Genomic DNA, 25,117 nt, shown 5'->3' with positions numbered 1-25,117 from the left:
AATTCAACAGCTTGTAGAACCACCATTAGCTGCAGTAACTTGAACATACGATCTTTATCATTTTGGAAGACTCTGACATTGTTGGGGGAAAAATCTGGTGTATTCTACATTGAAGTTATTCTATTCACTGCTCAGTTATGGCCCTACATTGTTTTAATCGCTTTGTGGTCTGAACTTTGACTTGGACATCACAACACATTGATCTTTTTATTTTAAAGCCATTCTCTTGTGCATCTGTTTCCGTGTTGGGATTATTGTCCCTTTATCCGACACAATTTGGGTAAAATTTTAATGGTTGGACAGATAGACTTACATTTGACTCTTGAGTGCATTAATGTACAAAGACGTTCATTGACAAAAATACCAAATCATCCTTCTTCTGCCACCATGTTTGGAATCTCTTTGTGCTGATCATTGTTGCTACATTTACCTTGAAGAAGAAATCTGATTACTGAATAAGCCTTAATATGGAGCACTTTATTTCAAAAGTAAGTAATTTAAATTACAAAGTAACAATAATGTCCACAATGACTCTCCTGTTATTTCAAGCTTACCTTAAGACTGTTTCTTGAAGAAAGTACCTGGTTTCACTAATACTAAAACAAAGACTGTATTTTTTGATTTAGCCTTATATGAATACTTTAAAACACTTACTGGTTTTGCAAGAAAGTCTAGCTGTTATTGTTTGGGTCATAGAGGATGTCCTGCATTAGTCACACCTCTCTGCTTTGCACTAGCTGGTGTAGCTTTATCTGTAGATTTGTCTGCTCTAGAATCGGATCTTTCTCAGTTTCCCCCACACTGAGCCTAATAATCACTCTCAGATTTATAGGCACTAATTAATCATTATTTTCGATCATTGCTGATGTCTGTCCTCCTTAGCATTATGGTAACACACATCTGCATGTTCTAAGGTAGTGGTTCTCAAACTTTTTTCAGTGATGTACCCCCTTAAAAATATATTTTTAGTCAAGTACCCCCTGACACGGGCAAAACATTTTTGGAATTAAAAAGAGATACAGTGCTGTAAAATCACTGTCTGATTTATTAAAGCCAAACAACTTATATCAGTGAACCTGACAAATACATCCATATTGCAAACATTGCATGGTTAAACAAAAAAGAAAAACAGAAGACGGTGACCACCAGGAAGGTATAAAGCCAGTCAAACCGTTTTATTTTAAAGGATATTGAAACTAAATACTGAATATAAAATTCAGTGCATGAACACACATTTATATTTTATCGAACTTTTTACAAAATAAATTTTCCCAAGACTTATGAGGAGCCTACTGATTTTTTTAAAGATATTTTGAAAAGCTTCACGTACCTCCACGTACCCCCAGGGGTACACGTACCCCCATTTGAGAACCACTGTTCTAAGGCAACAAACTGTGATAATGCATGTTTTATACCAACTGTCAAACTAGTGATGATCTTTTAATCAAATAAATTAAATTAACTGAACGTTGGCTCTTCTTTCCCTGTAAATTCCAGCAGAAGCAGCAAAGGTGAACTTAAACTGCCATCACACTGTGTACTTTCTTATCATGTGTGCTGGCGTATTTAAAAAATGCATGTAATGCAATTTTTTTGATATGTACATAACATCTATGGTGCTGCAATAACCAATATGTATTAAAGTTTTCCATTGAAAATCACATTAAACTATAAGGCAGAAACACGATAGTCTGATGAGGTATTACATTCTTCCATCAGTTTGGAAGAATGTAAACTGGGAATGGGAAATGGGCAATTTCGCATTTGTCAGTAGAGCATATTAGGGATATTAGGTGATTTTTTTTTTCTTCAACACCAACACATTCCACTATCAAAACCAAGAAAAACCACAGTCCTTGATTTTTAAAGTTTTAGTTGCAACTTTTGTAGCTCCACCCTGCTTAGAGTGAGTGTGGTTATATGATTGCAATCAGTAATGTTAAGTTTCTCTATTAATCAGTAACAGAGAAAGGATAATTGCTTTTTTTGAATTGCACAATAAAGGGTCCAGTTTTCTGAATAACCTTCAACACACTGTTTTATCCTCTGCTCTCTTTCCTTCATAAAACATTTTTCCTTAATATGCTTTCCACTGAAAATGATTGATTCTTAATGCTTTTATTTTTAGTCATTTTGTTGGTAAAATGACTAAAACTAGAGACATGGTGCGGTTTTCAACAAAGACTGATATCAAGTGTTTGTAATGATTACAGCTTCATTCTACTGTGTTCTGTCAAACAATGTAGTTTATTCTTCTAAGATTCCCCTGTAAACATTGTCATTGCATGATTGCACCAAATTTGTTATTGATCTGCTTTGAAGGATAGTTTTTCACAAACAGGGGTGTTCACATTTGGAGATGAGCAAGAATTGTCGAGGTAATAGGTTATCACTAGGACTTTGCAAAATGTTTTTAGATCATTAAAACCTGCTAAGTGGTGACTACATTCAAACTTTAGAGAAGTATGTATTGTAAAATCGTTTACCAGAAGATAAACATCTTTTTCTACAATAACATATTATCTCTCTTACACCTTCACAAGTGGAGCCATACCTAGTAAAGTGAAAACTAGATACAGTATTTGCACGTAGTGAATAATAAGATAATTATACGTTTTAGGATCACCCATATACTTTTTTGTTCTAGTTCTTAAAAATGAATAGAACATCCATGAAAGGTCATATCCGATATGTAACATTTATTTTCCATCCTTAGTTTGACTGTTTATCTCTGACAGCGTCTTTTATTTATTTATGTACAAAATTAATTTTAAAAAATGGATCAAAACCTGTCTGGAACATAATAGAGTGTTGGAGATGAGACTGCTAGCACCATATTTGTCTTATGTTACTAATGTCCACTAATGATAACATTAGTTAACATTTTGCTACTTCAAAAGTGTGAATAACACTAATGCTCAGCCATTTCAACAGCTTATGAAGTAGCATGGTTTTAAATACATTAACTGAGGATATAAACTGAATAAAGTCCTAAAATTACACAAAATGTATAGCTGAAAAAAAATACTTTTATAGGATAAAAGACTGTATTACTAATTGGCAGTTCTAACCACAAATTGTTTATTTTAGGTGTTTCTAGATGTGTATTTACCACAAGCGCTAATTTCGCTGCTGTTACAAAAAATAAGATTTTCAACAACAACAGAACAGGACCTGTCTCAAGTCGAAACAGCGCTTGAGCATATGATTCTGTCAAGAGACAAAGTTTATGACATAATTAGTGGGTATAAAAAACTCATTGGCAATGGCCTCTAGTTTACTGACTTCATTTGGTTTGTGTGCTAAAACCATCTATTTTAAAATCCCACCAGAAGTTTCTCAATAGAGTTTGTGCCAGTCATCTGTGGCCCCTATGGTCACATTTGGATCTTTTAGGACATCTTCTAAATCAGTGCTTGGGTGGACTTTAAGGTCTGCTTTGGGTTTTTGTTCAGTTTGAAGGTCTGGTGAATCACAGAAGACATGGCATCGCATGATGCTTGTCGTATGAACACTGAATATTTACAGTGTCAGAAAAGAAACATCACAGCGTAACCAACTAAGTGGAGATGAATTCCCTTCTGTATTGGTGTATGACTTGGAGGTCAGGCATAAAGGCCTTCAGTGTTAAGAATGTGCCTGACTGTGGAACTGAAAACAAACTCTTGCCGCAGGTTTTTTTTTTTTTTTGTCAGTTGAGGGTTTTTGACCATCTCCTCCCTGTAGAATTTGGTGGCAACTGCTAATAGCATCCTCTTCCACTGTTCTTTTAAATTTACAGTAGTAAACTTTTACTTTGATTGTATCCCTTGGATCTTTGTTACATTTCTGTATCCAATGATTTGTTGAGCTGATGATGATGATGGTATTTCCGGTGTCTAAATACACCAGTGTAGATTCTTGGTTATCAAAAAGGCAATTTGATTTCTTTCCTGGTTTAATGAACAACTAAAAAAAAACCTCTTGATTGAATTGATCATATGTGCCTGAGATCTTGTTGGTCTCACGGTTTGTGTATCACAAAGCAGTGATACATGTAGTGTCACAATTTGTGAACATCTTTCTTGAATTTTTGAATCATAGAGAAGTATGTTTTGGCAGGGAAATTCCACTACAGTTATATGCAAGAGTTCCATTGACCAATAAACGCAGATCTTTCAGTGTAAGACTGATTCCACCTTGTTGATTGGTTCAAAAGTAGAAAAATGAGAAGGCATAGCAAAGCCAAAATGTAATGGTTAGATGACTGAGCCAGAGTTTCTCACAAGGAACAACTCCAAGGACCCAACTGTAGTGAACTAATGACAGGGTCAAGGGTTTCTAAAGATCATTACGGAACGTAATTGAGTTTCAATCCAACAGACAAGCTACTGTAGTTCAGATTACTGAAGGTCTGAAAGCAGTTTCAGCAGTATTCCGATTTATTGTCAGATTATAATAAATCATGTTGTTGTGTTTGTTTACCATCCATATGGACCTTACTTTTGACATGTAACAGTTGTCTAAGACATGTTGATGACCATATATCCCCATGGAAACTGTACTCCATAGTGGCAGTGGCCTCTTTCAAGACAGTACATCCTGCCATAAAACAACATTATGGTTGAGGTGTGCATTTGGCCTCCAGATTTCCAAGAACTGGCCCTCTATTGGCCATCTATTGAATGTGCTGGATAAACAAGACAGATCCATGGAGAACCTCACAATTTACAGAATAGCAAGTGTTTTTGGCAGGAAACAATATGCTGTGCCTCATGTGCATCTTTAGTTTCTGGTTTTCTGTGCATATTTACATGTAAATTGTCTCAATGCCACTTGCATGACAGTTCCCATTGACAATTCAATCTAAAGGATCAATAGCATGAAATTAACAGATATATGGATTTTTGTCCTGGTTGTGAAATGAACTTTATTTTAAGTTTTCTAATTCTCCAACAAACCAATGGAATTGAGATCAAGAGGAGAGTTGAAAAAACATTTTGCAGAAAAGAGTGGTAAATACAGATAGATTAAGAAAGATTGATTTTATGAGGTGGGCAGGACGGATGGAGGGGATCTAGATGGTTTGGAGGGGAAAAAACGAGTGAAAAAGAGGGTCAAGCATAAAGACATGGCTGACGGATAAAAACAGATTGATTTTTTTTTTTGTGGTTTTCAGGATCAGTGAACTGAAACGTCCAATGGCTATTTTCAGTTTATTGCATCAATTTGTTGGTCCATAATCCCTCCACACATTCATCCATTTGTCCATCGCTTCTTTTCTTTGTCTTACATTTTACATATTTCTCATATTTCTGTAATGAATTTAAATGCCAAGTGTCTACGGTTTGTCTATGCTGGTCTGTGACTTGCATCAAACAAGGAGTCTTCAGAGCTTTCTGACATATGTGAAATAAAAAAAATGGTTTTGCATGCAAGAAGTTTGATGAAACGTTGTATTCTTAAATTAGCAGAAATTCTTTGCAAATGAGTGTTTCATATTAATAATACTCTTTAGCTTAGTGAGACAATTCCATTATGAGAGGAATAAAACATTACTGACTATTTAGGAGCTTGTTTATTCATAACGGCAAGTTCTGGCACATGTCTTTTTAAGTGGATTCTTGTTTAGTAGAGAGTCAGTGACAGGCAAAGAATGGCAGCTAAAAACAAGCTCAAATATGGATAACATGAATTAAATAAGATGGAAAAGTATGTTTTCTTGTTTTTTTTCATGTACTTAACCTTGAGTTATAAAGACGGTAATGAGATACAGAAGTATTGTGATAATAAAATGCTAAAATTTCAAGCAGAGCAGCAATGGCAGCTCTTTTTTTCTTCTACAAACTCCTTTGGTTTAAATTCCTAGTTATCTTGTACATTTTTGGCCTGTAGCTGAATTACTTTCAGAAAACACAGGAAAAAAAGTGAGGACTTACAAATAATGCACAGAAAGGCCTCAATCAAGGGCAGCAAATTCTTAAAAATGGATTTGTCCAGATTTCTCATTCACACAAATGAAACCGTTTGAATTATGCATTTCATCTTTTTTAAGCTCTGCAACATTCCTGTCTCTGATTATCTTTCCTGCATGTTTATATTTGTATCCCTTCTGTCAAATGTCAGATATGAGAATATGACTTCATATATAATCACTGACAGGCTGGCAGATCAACAGCAACCTCATATGAACACTTAAGAAACACAAACAGCTGAATAAATATGGGAAATCAGACAGGCACTCAGAAAGCTGAGGAAATCATTTGGTTTCAGGCTGTTCTTCTTAATATGGGACAAGCGTCGTTTGCCTAGTTTCTTTAGATTATGATTTAGTATTATTAAAATGCATTAGATGACATCAAATTAATTTAAAAACAAATATCCTGAGAGAATTCATCATGTCAGAATTCTCTCAGAATATTTGTTGAGAATATGCTAGGTTTCCCTATGAACACTGCCAGAAGGTGGTTTTTGTTTACAGAAGGCCATAATGCCAAATAGTGCTCTACTAGGCGATAAAGAGGCTTGTCTTGTAGAGGTAGAATAATTAAATGCTGCAGTAGACATTAAAAGTGGAAGTTTATGTAGATTTAAATCACTTCTTGTAGAAGTTCAGTATATATGAATAATCTGGCTTCTTGCTTTTTATTCTTTTTGTTCCACATATCTAAAATATATTTTTCAAAAAGTGCAGCTTGAGAGCAGAAAACAAAGTACCTAGACACAATATTACTTGACATGCTTTTGCCTGACATTTTGTAAAGTAGCCAATCCAAGAGCACCATTCATTTTCTTTTGCACCTATTGATTGTACGTCCAGAGATAAGGAAGACTGTGAATGGTACCTTCTGTGGCAGTGCTAAGACAAATATATACATATTAAGGCATATTTTGTGTCTGAGCTGTTAAAATTGGTAATTAGAAGCATTTTGGTGGTTTCAAGAATTTAGCTATTTGCAGATGGCATTACATCAGCTGATCCAAAATCCCACAACCAGGGGTCCAGTGGTTAGTTCCCCGTGTTGGAGGTGGACAATCCTGCGTGCAACTATATATTCTTCGAACATATTGTGAGCTGGTCAAAATGCAATGCATAACATATGCAGGCAGTGTAAGGACAAACTTGCCAAAAGTTACAGAATGTTTGTGGCAATTAACTTATCCTGTGTTTTCAAATACGTTTTCTGTAAATATGGGCTGATTATGAAAAGCACATAGTTGCATAACGTTCATTGAAGAAAAATTCATATTTTCTTTGCTGAAGTGCATTACCAGTTACACTGTAATGATCCGTGGCAAGATGTGAAATAAATCGCTAATAATTAATGCTTTCCAGTTTATACTCCTGGTATCTTGTGGTGTGTTTCAAAGCTTTATAACTATTTTTGTTTCCCACAGAGAAAACAAAATTAAAACATTAATGTTATTGCACTTTCATTGCTAAACAGCTGCTAGATTGATGCGATGACGCATCACTTTTAAAGCTTCTCATTGATCTTCCATCAAGTCATCGGCTGATGCATTAATGCATCTCCTCTCTCTTTTCTTCTCACCTCATTATCAGTTGTATCACCAATGATAAATATGTGCATCCACGTGTGCATCCCCACATCCACGTCTTCCTCCGTGTTTCTGTGTGTCTGTAATTATCAGTGTGATAATCAGGGCTGCATTTAAATGAGAATTAAAAAGATTGGCGCCAGAGAGGATCTGACCTCTCAATGAACTTCTATACACACACAAATAGAAATGGCTACAAAAAGTCACACATTCGTAAACACATTTACTTTGATTAATAGACATATTTCTAGCTTTTTTTTAACAGTTTTTTTCATGATAAGGCATCACACACTTGTTCATGGTTGTTTTTTTCCCCTTGTTTTGACTGTGGTTTACTGTTAAAACACAGTAAAGCATTTGCATCAGCAAATGAAGATGAAAAGTAATGCAAACTTAGAAGTAATTACTGATTTAAACTTTACTAGTTGAACATCCTAATGAACACTGTTAAAGTTTAACAACAGCAGCTGTTGGGAGCTAAATGAGAAAATCAAAAGCTTTGTCAACTTTCATTATCAGACACTTGCCACATTCAAGTTGAAAAATCTAGACCCATTACTGTAACTGTAAATGCAGTTTATGGGGACCAGACATGTGACTTCATACATTGAGCCTTAAATGAGCTGAGGCACAGTCCATAGAGAATGTAGTTCAGCAGATCTGCATTAGCCTAAGCAACGGTTTGTGTGAATAAATTTATTGTTCATTACTTTGGGGGGATTTTTGTGCCTTGGGGATGAGCTGTATTCTCACATATTGCAGATGAATCCTTGTGCAGGTGTAGTGAATTTCATAAGGGACTTACCAGATAGTATTGAAAAAAGAGCAAAAATATAAAGGCAAACAGAATAACTCTGAGGTCCAAGCAAAGATCTTCATACATTTTTTAATCTGACCTGTGTCCTTGCATGAATATTACTCAGCAGATATGCCAAAAAAAAAAAGAAAAACATCAGCACAGATCATAAAATGGTAAATCAGTTTGCCTAACTAAAACATACCATAGCATGTGACTTCGCTAAAGTTAGTAGCATTAAGACCCAGTGGGAGTCATTGATTGAATGGAGGTCAGGGCAACCCCTTCAGTACACCACCACCCCACGTTACCAACATGCAACAAGAAAGACAAACTTCACTTAGAAAAATGTCATTCTATGCAGAAGGAAACTTTGTATTATGTATCAGAACTGGATAAATATTGATCTTGTGTTTTATTAAATTTATTTAAGCCTTAGTCTTTCACAATATCTGAAAGAGAAGTACAAATGCACGTAAAATTCATATAAAAGCAGAAAACCTCTCTCTTTCTGCATCCGATTTGGAATTCAAATCGGGTGCTGATACCAAATTTCACCGATATTACTCAGCCACGGCCTGGGGTCATATTTGCTTTACGTTGCACACATTATGTAAAACATGATCTTAGTGAATTATCATCCGCTCCATGTAACATTGCTGCATATTACTCAATAAGGAAAGTAAGTATTGACTTAAAACTTACATCATCAACTTTTTGCATTATTGGTCATCTGTATATAATTTTATTATTGGCTTTAAAAGAAAGGAGTAAACAAATAACTTGGTGGAGTGAAAAAAATGACTAATAATTAATCATATGGACTAACTTTTTAAAAATTTCTTTAAATATTTATTCATCTTTGGTTTTATTTCATTTTCTTCAGTCGATTTCTTTCATAGAACTCTATGTCCTTCTCAGGAAACGGAACATATTATTGATATGATTTTTAATTGTTTTACAAATTTACATTGCTAATCTTAATGAACAGTTTCTCTATTTTGCTTAGTTTTTGTTGCATAAATAATTGCATGGTTGAACATTTAATGTGCTGTTGATCATTGAGGCTTTGTTTACTGTGTTTTCATGCACTATTGATCAGAGATAGATTCAGAAAACTAAAAAGCACCACTGGAGAAGGAAAGTAACAGATTTTAGACACCATTTTGTATTTCTTCTCCAAGGTGATAATGTCAACACATGAATAAATTCTACAGACTTAATGGGTAGATGTCCATTCATCACCATGGGTGAAATGTCCATGCTATATTGATTTTTCAAACATTTTGTGAGCTTGATGGCGCTGAAAGATGGTTTTGAAAACATGAAATTGAGTTGAGGATTCAATAGTTCCTCATAATTACAAAACAGATTATAGAAAGGCAGTATATGCTTTTTCCAGACAGCGCCATTTTATAACACAGTCAAGTAACTACATTACCTTCAGTTGTTATGAAAATGTTGTATATATCAAAAGCAACTCAAAAGAAATGTGATGTTACCTCATAGCCCTATCTGGCGCTTTGAAATTGACCTCTGTCTCTTTAATAACCTCCTGCCCTTTTCCAACTCTCCCCTTTCAGCAGATCATCACAACTATCCTCCATGCTGTTTACAATCGTTAAGAGCTTAGCAGTTCCACCAGGTGTTTGCTAACTGCTGCTGCCACTAGTCTAGAGGAGTGGCACCTCTCCACCTCTCTTTTGGTGGAGAGGTGGAGCTGTGGGTAAATGGGTGGAGCATTGTAAGAAGAGGCGTTTGGCACTCCCAAATGGTTTCCACGAGAGATTCAAGGCATGAATGAGTCAAAGCAGGACTGGGTGGGGTTTTGAAGAGGGAATAATGTTATAAGGAAAATGTCAATTCTTCATAACATACAATAATATATTATTTATTTATAATATTTTGTAAACTTTCTTTTAATAAGATGTAATTTATTTTCCAGGGTATATCCTTAAATTGGTACACAAACAATTTTTATTGCTCAGCACACATTGCTGTGTTATGTTATTTACCTAGACAATCTTGATCTAAGTTTTTTTTTTTACATTTATTTCTAAAATACATATTCTTACAGTAGAAGTTTTGTTGTAAAACTGTCTTTTTTTTCAGCCATTTCAGTGAGTTAAGAACACACTGCTGACTCAAACTGTCATTTTAACACCAGTGTCAGTAACTGCTTTTTTAAATGTAATTAAGCTTTCTTTTTCAGAGTGTGGCAAGTAAACACTCACAGAGACAGTCAGATTTTAGTGTCCATTTATATTGGTAAAGCACCATCTGTGTATCTAACTGCTCATTTTTGTGTCAACACCATTAGTAGAAATAGAAAACAATATATAGTCATAAATATAATCCATTTATCTGTTTCAGGTATATCCGTAATGGGGTCCTCCAAAAGGACATTCCTATAACGGTATAACAGAAATGATGGGCAGACTTCAAACGGGAAAGCAATTCATTCAAGTAGAGCCTGTTAGTATAAATATAGCAAAGAGAGAATCGAGATCAGAGGGTTCATTCATTTGCATCAATATTATACTGTTGGTCTTTTTATTTATGTGCCCATAGTTTTAGTCTAAACCAAGCGACTATAGAATGGATTGTTGTATTCAGGTGCACCTTTTCGATATCATAGTTTTCACTACAACCGTCTGTCAATCACCAGGAACAAATTATATAGCAATTAAATGTTCTAATAAACAGCCAAAGCAAGACAACAGTGTGTTAATTATAATCTGCTAATTAATGTTTATTTATAAAAATTCTGACATTGGTTAATTACAACCTCACAGAGCACATGCATTATTGGATTACATGGATTTAAATGTTTTCTGTTGTGAGACTAATAATGTAAACAAAACAATAAACCATCTGTTAATGTACAAGTCATTGAACTCTCACTTAGAACTAAAATAACTCTCAGATGGCATAGGAGGTACAGGTTGAGTCCTCTGTGTATCAAATGAGACTTCAGATTTTTTGAAATGGGATTCTTTGGCATTGCTATCAACAGTCGGGTTCTCATCTGCACCAGACAACCATTGATTATCTCATTTTATAGAAACGAAAATAAGTTCATAATTGAATGTCAACCTACAAGCTAGTCAGTGTAGCTAGTTTTAAAGCTAATTTGCCATAAAATAACGGGTTTTATTTGAACAGTTTCCTAAAGATGTCTGCATTGTTACTGTTGTTCAAAACCCAGATTTATATAAAAAAAAACAACTAAATTCTTGCTTGAAATGTGAAACGTTACTCATTATGTTCGTGTTTTGAAAATTAGGTCAGGAATAACCTGTAAGAGAATTTGTGAGTAGATGTGCCCAAAATGTTCCAGTAGATTATAAAGCCCAATTCCTTCACAGATTCAAGGTTTCGTCTTGACAGCATTGCTACTTAGATCCCAGCTCCATTTTAATTCAACAAGTCAAAGATGATCCCTGAGCTAATATGGTTTAGGAAAACCAGCACTTGAGGGGATTAGGAAGACGGATGAGAAACGAAGTAATAAGACTAGAGTATAAGGAACAGGGAAAGAAGGACGAGTCGGGCGCAGGGTCACATGAAGAGCGAGGCAAAGGAGTGAAGGAGAAAGATGAAGAGAAACAAGCATAGGGACAAAGACAGAAGGATTATTATCAGCACTCTAATCTTGCCTTCCCAAAGGTATCTGACATTTACTGAATAGTAGGCCACTCCTAATGCACAACTGTGCTGAGTATTAGGGGACCCCATAGGATCAAATCAAATAGTAAACATACTAGGACAGTTGGTGAGAAAGACAGTTTGCAGAAGGAAAAAACTGAAAAAAGCAGGCAACCTTAGATACAACTACAGTCATAAATTAGTGAAAGAGAGACAAGAACAGAAGGACAAAGAATATCTACAACCCACACAGGACTGTGGTCACAAACAAAAACACAGAACTTTCCCTCCTGTGCCATTTGAATATTTCCTGTCCTGCCATAGTTCTGAAGAAAACCACCTTTTTGAATTATTTTTGGATAGAGTCAGAAGCTATAAAGCTGGTAATATATTCCCAAACTAGAGAGACAGAGTTTCATGGAGTGAATAAGAACCTTCGCTGCTGGAGTTCAGCTTTCCACCTGTGTGTAATTTAGAACACAAACTGCTTGAAATTCAGCGACTAAATTGCCAAAAGTATTCACTTGTCAGACTTTCCACACACATAAATTTGAGCAACTTTCCATTCCTAATCTGGTAAATGGTATATTCTTAATCTATAGCATTTGTTGTAATGTTGGTTCACCTTTCTGCAGTTGTAACAGCTTCAACTCTTCTGGTAGGTTTAAGATTCTTTAGGATTGTTTTGGTTTTTTGCCCATTCTTCCAGATGTGCATTCTTGAGATCAGAGACACTAATGTTGGACATAAAAGCATACATGACAGTCTCCATGCCTAAAGCATAAGAAAACCTTACGCCTCAGGTTTTCTGTCAGGTTCAGACTCTTCACAGATACCTGTCAAGTTCTTCTGTACCAAACTTGTTCACCCAAACTTTGCTTGTACTCAGAGATAACTACAGCTTTGAGAAACTTTCTAGAGTTTGATTAAATATTCTCAAAGTGTGAAGTGTAACTTGAAGAGGCACCACACACTGACCTCATGCTTCCCTCCAGTGACGGAATCTACATCTTCGTAAAGTTTAGGTTTAAACACGTATTTGGAGTAATGACCATGAAGGTGATATACAATGCAGACACAGTAAAGGGCCGTATGAAGCAATGTGACCTTTCTTTGCATCAAAGCCTTAGGCATACGTGGACCCACTTTCCAGAAGCCCAACATTTTGCAATTAAAATACTTTTTTATTCTTTTATTCTGATGTATTTTAATCTTATTAACTGAATTTGGGGTTTAAATTTGCCACATGCCATATTTATTAAACAGAAATAAATGTTTAAAACTTTCAGTAACGAATCCATATCCCATCTATTGAATTTGAATTACTGAAATAAATTCTTGTTTCAATGATATTCAAATTTATGGAGTTGCACCTGTACCTAGTATCTGATGCTCATGGCCATCTTATTAAGATTCATTCAGAGTACAATTGTCAAGCAGCAACAGAAGACAAAATTATGTTTATGGAGGCTTATTCATTTTAACAAGATGAATTAAGGCTTTATGGTAAGCATCGTAATAGCAAAGTCCTTTAACAAAAGAGGAGCGGAGAGTTGCAATGAGCTTTTTAGTTCAGTCTCATAATGTTAATGTTACTCTGTTTGTTGCTTCGTCCTAGGGGAGAAGTGACTCATAGAACTTGTCATTCCTGACTTTGCCTAGCATGGAAGATAAGATGGTGGTCAAAACAAAGGCTGTGATCCTCCAGGTGAGCATGAGCAGTTAAGCAGCACAGACAGGTTTCCACAGTTATTCCCAAGGTAAGGATTTGGATTAGCTGAGAGTAAGTTACTCAAACTTTCCAGAACAACAAGACTAACTCTTTGGTCTTCAGGGTACTGCTAGGATGAATAAAATAAAAGTAATGAATTGACACTGAGGAAAGAGGAAAGTAGGGCACAGAAACTGTGCACCTGTTAAAGAACATTCTTTAACATGCTAGAAATGGTAGGGGACCACTGAGATCCTGAAAGTGCGCACCTTTTTCTACAAAAATCTCAAAGGTTAAAAGGGGGATGTTATGTAAAATCAACTTTTTTGAGTTTTATGTAATGTTAATCATTCTTCAAAAACATACTTAGTGTTGCTTTGATACTTTCATATATGTTTCAGAAACCAGAAATGCTTTCCACACAATTCATCGCCCCACAAAGCGCTCCTTCCCCACACAGTTCCTCCAGACTAGTGGCAGCAGCAATTAGCAAACATCTGGTAGAACTGCACATGTGCTAATCATGTGAACTACCTCTCAGTACAGTGCTCCTAAGAACAGTTGTAAACTGCATTATGGAGAAATTGCCGTACTGAAGGCAAAGTGTCGGAAAGAGAAGGAGCTTCTTAAAGAGACAGAGGCCAGTTTCAAGGCATCAAATACAAAATCAATTTTTTTTATTTTTGATAAATACAGCATTTTCATAACTCCTTGTAAGATAACTTGATTGTGCTATAAAATGGCACTATGTGCTAAGAAAATATTAACATTTTGATGTTAAAATTTGCTAATTTACTTACTGTCAACGTGCCAGGGAAAACATACATCCCTCCATTGTCTGTGCTCACTTATCGTTGCAGGATTGTAGTGGGCTGTAATAGATGCTGATAATAATTGTCGATGCATTTGATTAAACAAAATAATTGACTTATTTTGCAACTGACTGGGCCGGCTTGATTTCTGTTGCAGGAAGAGATTGCATTAGTTTCTCTGGGCTGTGATGAGATTTCCAGGTTTTTGTTTGATCAAAAAACACACATCCACACACTAAAATTTGGTTTAAGAAAAGGGTAATGATTTTTCGTGATGGAGTGAGTGAAGTTTGTCACTCCATAAGAATTTTTCATCTCGGAACATTACACTAAGATTGCATCATTGCCTGTATTTCCTGTTTAAGAGAGTCTCTTGTGTGTCTTTGCATGTGTGTGCGTGTGTGTGTGTAAGAAAAAAAAAATAGGAGAAAGATTTCACTGGTCTGCACATGTGTGCCTGCAGAATGGCAATGAAAGTTTTGAGATTTTGTCCTCAACTCGATGATGCCTGGAAGATGTCAAAAGCCATGATGTTATGATGATGACATACTGTTTTCAGAAAATAAAATAAAACTGAAAAATTTAATCTCTTTGAAGCCAGACATGACCATATTCTCTTGATCCAAGGAGCATCCACAGGGACTATGGTTGACATCTCATAACTTATAAACAAGACCTCTGAAAAGTTTTCTTTTACATTCTGCTGGCCTCTGCTGTAGGAAACAGCGGAATCTTTTACTAAAGAAAAAATTATTCAAGTATCAGATTAAAACCTTTTCAATCAGCAGGATTAACAGACAGCTTTGAAGTTATGACTTTGCTCCTGGTATGACCAGACATACAGTACAGACCAAAAGTTTGGACACACCTTCTAATTCAATGGGTTTTCTTTATTTTCATGACTATTTATAAGGTAAGAAATCCACTTATTACCTGACAGGGCAGGTTGACCTAGGAAGTGAAAACCATTTCAGGTGACTACCTCTTGAAGCTCATCAAGAAAATGCAGAGTGTGTGCAAAGCAGTAATCACAGCAAAAGGTTGCTACTTTGAAGAAACTAGAATATAGTTAGATATAGAAAATATAAGGGGTATTTTCAGTTGTTTTACATTTTTTTGTTTAGTGCATATTTCCACATGTGTTATTCATAGTTTTGATGCCTTCAGTGTGAATCTACAATGTCAATAGTCATGAAAATAAAGGAAACTCATTGAATTAAAAGGTGTGTCCAAACTTTTGGTCTGTACTGTATATTGAGCTGCTGTTTGGCTAAGTATTATGAAAATGATCTGAGTCATCCCTTTCTCACTTTAATTTTGCAATGACTGATGAGAACAAAAGTCAAAAAACACCAAAGGTTCACAGAAAAACTCAAAAGCTACTTATTAAAATCACTTAACAAAAAGATTACAATAAAGTACACAAATGACTATTAAAAATGTTAAAGTTCAACTGCTTATTAAATAGCTGTAGTAAATCAGCAAAATAGATGCATTCATGTATCCTGACGTGCTGAAGACGACTAACTGATTTTCAAACTGAGAATCAGAAAGACGGAGAAATGTTCAAGTGACTTGAACATACTGTAGTTGCTGGTTTAAAATGGACTGGTCAACGGTTTTCAAAAACTGGGATTGGTTGACAGAAAATGGTCCAAAAAAGAAATCCATGATGACTAGATCTCAAATTAATTGCAGTAGAAAGGGAGCTGAGCCGACACATCTGTAGCAACTGGCAATAATGTCAATATCAATCAAAATCTGAGAAGAATGTTTATAACACCAAACTGAAGCTATGCTGCAAATAGTTTGGGCAGTTTAAAGCGTAAAAGAGCAACCGATGTATTTGTTAGAAGGTTGCTGATTTTTATATATTTCTCCAGTTTAATATGATTTATTAAATGTAGCTTTATAAAACACTGGGCTTTTGATAAAGTTTTAATCATTTTTATAGTGACTTTTCAAAACTGCTAAAGCTTATAATCATTTATTCATGTTTAAGATATTTTTTCAGAATAATCACCTGCAAGCAAAATGTTTGATATTGGTTCCCAAAATCAACCTTTTTGAAAAGCTCGCTCTCCATGTAGCATTTTCACATTGACTTTGTTTCGTTCTGAGTTACTGCTCCATGTAGAAGTTTCACAACAAGCTAAATGCCTTACTTCATACACTAGCTGTCTACAGCTCTTTAATGTGTTGCAATGAAATTAATTCCAACAACCCAACAGTTGTTGGAAAGTGTTTACTCAGGATCTGTTGCAGCGACCAGCTGGATGACATTATTTTCCATCGACCCACCTTGTATATGATACACATATACTGAAAAGGAGAAAAATTTTAACATTAAAATGAATCCAGCATCCTCATTCACTTTTTCTGCTTGCAGGTTCTGTTAATACCTTGGTAAGCAACTCAAGTTCTACTTATGTATCCCAGTACATGCAGACTGTATCTCTTTACTGCCTCCTGGGTGAATGTTTGTAGCACTCTCAACGGGTCGAACAGAGGAAATTCAGGGTTATTGAGGCAGAATCTCATTTCCCTCAATCCAGCCACATGACAGAACAGATGTAGTTGAGAGATTTATGGCGTTGAGCTTGCGCTGCTTCATTAGGAGGAGCTGAACGTCTGATGATAGACTGGCCTCTGTTGTATCTTTTACTGTCCGTGCAGCTGTTTGGTGCTCCGGTTGGGTCGGGTAAAATCTGAACGGCTGCCATCTGACTTCTCAGGGTGGGTTACAGGCAAAGAGGACCAGACCAGAAAGGTCCAACCAGCATCTTTTGTATCTCTGCCAGGAAACTGCAAGGGCCATTAAGCATGATATCACAGCCAGACAGCTTCCAAGTTGTTTATTATCACCACCCCGGCTCTGCATGACAGATGCAATAGTGAGCACTCGCACTATAGCGGGATCGCTCCAGCACTGCATGTTGCATGAAAGCTATAATACAATATCCATTCCTTATCAATCTCTTGAAACCTGCTGGGAGCCCTGGGCAAGAATCCACCCTTTGTAACTCACTGGAGCTCCTTAATCTCACCGCACTGTCTACAAGACTTCCTCTTGACGTGTGTCCAAACGCTCCCTGCTGCTGGAACAGTTGCTCCCTAAACCAAAACATTCAGAATCACTGCATGGTGAGCGGAACAATACTTTCGTACAGAAATGTGATTGAATCAACCATGACTTCCTTTTTTTTTTTAAGATAAACAGTTTATCTAAAACTTAAGTTTGGCCTCTGTAAGTTTTATTTACTTAATTAGGCATAATTTTGTGTTCTGAAAAAAAATGTTTGCACCCTTTTAAATTACGTCGGTTTTTTGTCAGAGTTAAAGGTTTCAAATATCAGATGATAACCTAAAAGGCAGTTCTCACTAAGTGATTTCATTAAGAGGGGAAAAAGTGTCTAAACCATTCTGGGACCTTGTGAAAAAGTAATTACACCTTTAAAATACCAACTGGTTGTGCAACCCTAGGTAACGGCCTCTATAAAGCATTTAAAACAACTGATGTGTTTTTTAAGTCCTTTGTATCTTTTACATTTTCTACATCGTGGAGGAATTTTGACCTGGTCTTTGCAGATATTTCTTTCTTTTTTTTAATTCAGACACTGGAGATTTTTTATCTACTCATAAATCTACAATTTAGGCACATCAGTGCTGTGGTTTTTAACTCTTGAGATCTTATGAATCCTTTTGGCCATTTCTTGATTCTGCAGGTCTGGTAACAGTCAGGACTTTATTTAGTCTGTCAAATTGAACCAAAAATTGTCAATCACCTTTAAGTCATAACCTAACAAATAAGGTGTTATTTTTTCCACAAAGGGCCAAGTTGATTTGGAAAGATTCTTAACCTTGATTTAAAAAAATAATAATAATAATTTAAAAATCACTAATTTTTAAAGTGAAAATCAGCATGTTATGTTGTTTTCACTGATTGTCTTAGTTTTTTGCTAGACCAAAGTGTGACAAAAAATATATGTATTAAAGGTGAACGCACTGTTAATTTATTTTTAATATAAATTATGGTTTCCTTAAACCACACTGAAAATTTTACTTGGATCTGTATTATTATTCTTTTAAAATATTGTTTTGCAGTGGCCACCAACAAAACACACATCAGAAAAACACAACATCCCTAATCCACAGGCTGGGTGTGCCACTGTTTAAAAAGCACAGGTGTTGCTTTTGTTCAGACTATTTGACTTTTCTCAGAGTTTGACAACAGAAACACGGTCTACTGAATCTCTGTAAAAGAAGCAAAACATTTGCTTGAGAGAAACAGTTTTTTCTTCTATGCAGCTGTAAGAACGTGTTTCAGGCTTACTCAGTAACGGCTGAGCAAAGTAATTGAGGCTAGTGTGCATTTGACATTACTTTTTACCTGCTTTGTTCCTTTTCAAGGTTGTGAGGACTGGAGCTTATCCCAGCTGTCACTGTAATTATTTTCTCACAAAGACTCGCATCCTTCTCAGCTGTCAGGCTGCCGCATTCACTGACGACTCAGTGGTGAAATCAGTTGCAATGTCTACATAGTCAAATCGGCACCTGTAATTGGAGTGCTCTCATACATTAATCATGTTGTAATGGCCAAAGCTCGTCCTTCTATCTGCTTGCAGTGCTGCACAGAGTTTACTGGAAAACTGCAAAGGATTTCTTGACGGGGGGGGGAAAAATAGTTTTAGGAATCTTGTAAGACATGAAAAACATTTTAAACAGTGGCACACCCAGCAAGATCCCTTATATTAATTGTTAAAGAAACTTGTATATTATGACTCATTTATATACACTGACTATATAAAAATGCATATAACATTTTCTTCCTTATAGCTTGACATGAATAAGAGACCCAGAGAACGAAATACAAAAATTCCATGTGAAATGCAAACCCTATCCTAAATTTACACCAATTTTACTGTCGAAACTTAAAAACAAATTGCAATTTACCAAAATACATTAGAGGTTCGGGACTAGGTCTGTATTTTATTTTTTAAGATCATGCTTTACTCACGGACGGCATCTCAGTGGCACTACAGTCACAGCTGATACAAGCTACAGCTGCATCAATCATTCAGTATACATACTGTATTTGTGCACCAGGTTATTTATCTCCTCTCTCTGCTCGCCTCACACCGCTGTTGATTAATTTTGATGTAATTTCTTGCTCCAGATGGATCATCAAAGAGCACTTTTTCACTGGAAGGAGCTGTAATCTTCAGGGTAGCTGGATTTAAACCCCTGTATTTTACTCTGACAAAACTCTCCTCAGGTTTTTTATTAAAAGTCACTCCCTTTTTGCTGATGGTAGCAGAGTAATCCGTGCAGATATAAAAGCTCCTGCCATTGCATTACGCTCATATGGCTTTACACAACCTATTCAATTGTAAACGCAATGGAACTTGATAATTATCTGCTTTGGGAGACTCAGCCGTAGAAACAGGTTTTTATCTGGCAGGTTTTAGTTCTGTGGTGACTAACGCCAATCTCAAGAAATGTTTAATAAAAACTGTTACCTCTCCATAGTAACCACAGAAGCCCTATGACTTTACACTTCTATATTATGGAAAAGTGCCATTTTTTACAAGTAAAGCCAACATTTCTTTGACTCTTGAGGCCATCTTTGAAATCCACTCACCTTTCACAGCCTGCAGTGACATCATTTGATTATCTTTAGTGTTCCTAGCCTCGATCTTTGGGGGACGTTTCACATGTGTCCCTGCTCCAACGCACCTTATTCAAAAATAATAAATTAAACATTAAAAATGTATCCTTGGTTCTGCAGAAGCCTTTTAATCCACTGTCAATCTGAATGAGTGTTAAAAGCCTGGACACCTTTAAAACACGCAGGGCAGTGGCTTTCAACTTTTAGCTTTAGCAACTCTGAGGTTAAACACCTGATTGGTTCTGTTTTTCCTCATGTCTTTATTAACCAATGCACAGTTTTTTGGAAGAAGAAATGTTTGACATGCATCACTCTTTATTTTATCGCCTTATTTATGTTTTCTAAGATTATAATCAAACACTGGTCAATGGGAATGTGTGGTTTAAAACTCAGATTATAAAACCTGTTTATCTTTCAAGTTAATTAACATGTTTCTTCATATTAAGGAAGAAGTTTAAAACTGTTTCTTATTGACATTGCAAAAAAAAAAAGATTATTCCTAATCAGTGTGACAAATTTAAGCAATTGCACTTTCTCTGCCTACAATCAGACAAGTCTTTGTAGTTAGTCATAATTAGATGCAGATTAAACCCAAATTGCTTTAGCTTTGTTTGAGTCAGAAAAATATTGCAGCTGCTGCAGCCCAGGATCAGGAGAACAAGAGAGAATGTTGCTAGTTTGAATCCCAACTTCCACAAATCCCATGTGACATCTGTGGCCAGAAATAAACCATAGATTTAATTTCAGAGGGGACTCCATTTCAAGAATAAGAGATTTTTTGTCAGTGCCTCAGTTTCTGTAAATACTTAATATTCTCTGGTAATTAGACTTGAACTTTTTATTAACTAAAGCTGATGTCTAACTCCTAATGGGGCAGTTTTACCCATTAAGAATGGCTCCTCAAATCTTAAACTAAGATTAAATAGATATCAACTTCACAGTTGAAGTGATTTTACCAGTTCTTTTTTTGTGAGTAGCATCAGGCAGTTATTTCTGAAAGTAGATTCCTTCATTTTCCATAAATATGTAATTGGCTCAAGTGGACTTAGATTAATCAAAAAATAGCTTTACTTTCTTGTTGCAAATGTTTGTTTTGTGTCATTCCATCACCTAAAAATATAATTATCATCTTTCCACGTTACAATAAAACAGAGTGATTTATGTGTGACATATTTTTTAAAGCTTGCTTTGTTTATTTCAAAGGTAAAGTTGGTCTTGTTGCTATGAAAATGTTTCACTACAGGGGATTGCTGTTTAGGTGGTAAAGGGTGCTTCCGCTTGTGCTAAGGTTAACTGATGTTGTTTTCAAACAGTAACTATATTACTGAAATAGTTCCCAATTTCTGCTGCTTTCTGGACTTGAGGTATAAAATATGCAAGAAATACAAACAATAGGTAGTGTAAAGTAGGTCTGTCACAACAAGCAATAAATCAATTAATCACTTGATAAATTAAAACAAGCTATTTCAATTTGTATGATTATACAGTATTATATGACTGTATGATTTACAATTTTTCTCTTTCTACCAAAAACTATATGACGAACGTCTTCACTCCGATGCTTTGGTCTCAACTAACCCCCTTTTTTTTAAGGACAGTATCGTTTACAGAGATTTTCAAATTCATTTTATTTGTTCTTTTCTTTATTTTGAATATTTAAAATGTCTTCCAGTTCCAGTTGTTAAATATTCATTAGAATTTAAAATTGATTGATCTTTGAGAACTTGTTCTTGTCATTACCATTATTTTACTTGAAAATGATCTTAAAACAACAATATTATTGGTCATTGTGATATGGAGCAGAGATTTGCTCATAATTCCAATGATTTACTCTTACGAGAAAACACCAAAATAAACACATAAGCCCTCATGTGGCGCAGAATCTCATCTTTTTTGCTACTCTCTATTTGTTTCCAATCCTTTCTGTTCCAGAGGTTTGAATGGCAGCTCATATAATAGGAAAGAAAACCCTACCTCTCACTTTCCTCATGCAAGCCCTTCAACAGCTGAGAAATTGAACAACTGCTACTTCTGACAGGAACTCAATTAAATCCTGAGGCCACTATAAAGAAGAATGGAGCTATGTGTTTGTATGTATGTTTGTGATATAAAGAGGAGAGGGCCCTACTTCCTTGTCTCTTTCTATATGCATAGTCGGAGACAACAAGGAACAATTTGAGGATTAAAAAGAAACACAGACTATGTGAAACCCAACAAGAAGCCAGCACGAATAAGATGAGAGAAAGAAACAGTAAACTGGAGACAAGACGTTAAGAGAAGCTGCCCCTGTGGCACTGGGTGATAAGGACATTATGTAGATTGAAACGCTTCATGCAGGATGAAATCAGCATAAAATAGTCCAGCAATTTTCTTTTTAAACTCGTGTTGTATCTTGCCGTGAAATTATATAGAGATTCCACATTTAGAGGTATCTGAATGACGACCTGCGTTGCGATGTGAAGATACAGAGGAGCAGTTCAGATTTGTCCACATCGTGAATTAAAACAAAGGTCAACAGTAGAAAGTGGGAATATATGATAGGAATATATGACAGGCAGACAGATGATCAGGGTTGTTCTTGTATGGACCTCTTTTCACTAACATTTTGAATATTTAACAAAAAGTAATAGATCTCCAGAGGCATACAAGGTATTTCCTCAATACTTTCAGCATGTAACAAGGTAAAAAAATCTTATAAAACAGATAGTGGTATTTTATGACAAAAGGCATTATTCAAATACTTTAAAATCCTCCCGTTCTTAGCAGAACAGTTTTGCACTGTAATGTTTTATGATATGTGTTATTGCTGTCTATAAATACTGTCAAAAACTGTGAATAGACCCTAAAATATCTGTGCATAACAACATGAGATGGACGATGTGCTGATACACTAAAACCCGCCCGTTCAGAGTAGCTTTTGAACCCTAATAAATGGAACATCGACCAACATATATGATGTGTATTGATGAATTTGCTGATGGCACTAGACAAAATGCAATGTGTGCGATTGGTTTCTCAATTGGTGACTGTATGTTCTTCTGACTTTTTATTTTTGTTTTTATAATGTAAAGCCCTTTGAACTGCCTTGTTGCTAAAATGTGGTGTAGAAATAAACTTGATTGATTAATGTATTAGCATCCGTGCTCCAATCAGCACATTATGAATGAAAATGAACCCTTTTAATCACCTTCGAATTCACTTAAAAGAACTTATGAGTAATAGGTGCGTCGCAAAGACTAAGGTTAATAACCAGAATACCTGAGACAGCAGCACAAACCAGTTAAAATACATCTCAACTGTTTAACACCATTTTGTTAGATTTGAGGATTGATTGGGGGTTGTTTCTCTTCACATCTTCCGGTGTTTCTCTTCCTGCACTGTTTGCTTCTGATCTGCTATTTCCACTCTTCACAGTCTGAGAGATTGCCAATATGGACTAAATTTAAATACTTGTTCATCTCTAGAGGAACTGTTGATACTTTAAAACGAACATCCTTCTAAGTTAAAGATTATGCCCGTCTTGCGATTTTTGCATCCAGGGACTCTCACTGAGCACAGCATAGGAATATCAGTGAAGCTTTCCAATTCAGAGAGAATGAATCTGATGTTAGATGATATTTGTCCAACAAATTGCCAGCTTTGTCCTTTGTTTGCTTTCTTAGACAAACTGTTGAGGATCTGAAAAGAAGCCAATCCTGGCAAAATGTCTGCTGAACTATCAATACTTGTTTTTCTGTCTTGGTCCTAAAGTTTTGACAGAAAATGCCAAATACAAATGTGGCTCAAAGGCCTTGTATATAAACGTGTTTTTATATTCCCTATATTGATGTATTTAAAATCATATTTTGGCAAAAGTTTAGACATAACAAAATGAAAACCTGTCACATCTATAAAGTGTTGAGTTTGATGTATTCCCATTTCATACAGTCCATATGGTTTGGTATTAAGGTGGTTCAGGCATCTCATAGTTCAAAGTGGAAGATGATGGATGGATGGATGGATGGATGGATGGATGGATGGATATTGGCATGAAAGGTGTCAAGAGTTCAAAATGTCATGTGTGCCCTAAAGTAGTCAATTAATTTAACAATTGAATTGAACAGAAAACAGGTCAGACTGTTTTTGCATAACATTTATGTAAATTTTGTTGTTGCGGAGCAGATGTGCGATATACAGTATGTGGCATCTCTAACATGCAATATTCATGCCACTGAGGTTTTTGACGCCCATAAAGCTTCCTAGCAGACTTGCTTTGCTGGAGATCATGGAAGCTACAGTGTCAGATAAGTAGGAAGGTGATGATGAATTTCTTCTTAATGTGGCATACAGCATTGAAATACGAGGGAGACCAGCAAAAGTGTGATGGTGTGTAAGAAGGCTGGTAAAGTACAGGAGCATGTTAAACATTTGCACCATAAAGGATGACATGACTCATATTTTTCATATAACTAATTATGGTTTTTGCCACTAATTTTTCTGTCCCACTGCAGTCTGAATTCCATACAATAAGAAACATTAGGTGTAGAGATTTTAATCAAATACAACAATGGCAAAGATTAAAGTTAGGTTCCTAAAAACGATGGATCAAAAAGAAACTATTCACATTCAATAGCAGTTTTAATAGTATACCCCATATATTTATATATTTAGTTTCAATTCCAGACAGCAGATTTTGCCTGACATTTAGGTAAAAGCATGGACAAAAATGAACATAAAAGTAAAATTCTACATTGTGTGTAGTAGCTCATTCCAATATATATAAAAAAGTACAGTATATACAAAGGCTTATGACAGAAACTCATTACCTTGAGAAGGAGAATGTCTTGAGAATAAAATGAATTATAAATGAAGCATAAAGAAAGCGAAAGAAGCCACAAGGCCCTCAAGTCCAAAGGAAAAAATGGACAGTAATGACACAGGGAAGAAGAGAACATTTGCAATGA

The 25,117-nt window shown here is 35.6% G+C and overlaps 1 protein-coding gene across 2 annotated transcripts in view; it reads left to right on the top strand.

Moving 5' to 3' along the window:
• The window catches only part of LOC102227956 (glycylpeptide N-tetradecanoyltransferase 1-like), a 74,725-nt gene that overhangs the window by 4,762 nt on the left and 44,846 nt on the right, over positions 1-25,117 (top strand). The window contains exon 3 of one of the 2 annotated variants that reach the window (XM_023341268.1): positions 13,602-13,691. The exons of the other annotated variant lie outside the window; for it this stretch is intronic. The gene's annotated coding sequence lies outside the window, so the exon portion shown is untranslated. The remainder of the gene's footprint in view (positions 1-13,601; positions 13,692-25,117) is intronic. 2 annotated transcript variants of the gene reach the window in all.

The sequence above is a fragment of the Xiphophorus maculatus genome, chromosome 10, assembly GCF_002775205.1.
Source record: "Xiphophorus maculatus strain JP 163 A chromosome 10, X_maculatus-5.0-male, whole genome shotgun sequence".
NCBI lineage: Eukaryota > Metazoa > Chordata > Actinopteri > Cyprinodontiformes > Poeciliidae > Xiphophorus > Xiphophorus maculatus.
This window is presented reverse-complemented; position numbering and strand designations above follow the sequence as displayed.